The sequence below is a fragment of the Mauremys mutica genome, chromosome 7 (assembly GCF_020497125.1).
Source record: "Mauremys mutica isolate MM-2020 ecotype Southern chromosome 7, ASM2049712v1, whole genome shotgun sequence".
In the NCBI taxonomy this organism is placed as follows: Eukaryota; Metazoa; Chordata; order Testudines; family Geoemydidae; genus Mauremys; species Mauremys mutica.
In genome coordinates, this window is record NC_059078.1 from 112,969,824 (window position 1) to 112,970,397 (window position 574).

Here is a 574-nt window from a genome sequence, read left to right on the forward strand (position 1 = left end):
CACATGCACAACACTAAACATGATTATCCTGCAATTTCTTACACATACACAGTTCTACTTATGCTTACGCTGTTAATTGTGATCAGAACAGACTCTTAAAATCCACAGCAAGCTTCTGTCAGGCCTAAATATGCCTTTGCTCTCAACACAAAGGGCCACTCGATGAGTCTGCTGTGGGTAGGGTGACAAAGGGTCACTTGCTGCATGATTCTCTGCACCTTGAAATCTTTAAACCACAAGTTGAGGACTTCAATAGCTCAGACATAGGTCAGGGGTTTGTTACAGGAGTGGGTGGGTGCGATTTTGTGGTCTGCGTTGTGCAGGTCAGACTAGAAGATCATAATGGTCCCTTCTGACCTTAAAGTCTATGAGTCGATGAGATGTCCCGATTTTATAGGGACAGCCCCGATTTTTTGGGTCTTTTTCTTATATAGGCGTCTATTACCCCTTACCCCCGTCCCGATTTTTCACATTTGCTGTCTGATCACCCTAGCTGTTGGTCTTCTCGCTTCTGACTGGAGGCTGGTGATCCAGGAGGGAGGGAAAGGTTCCACAGCAGTTGAGAAGACAGTTG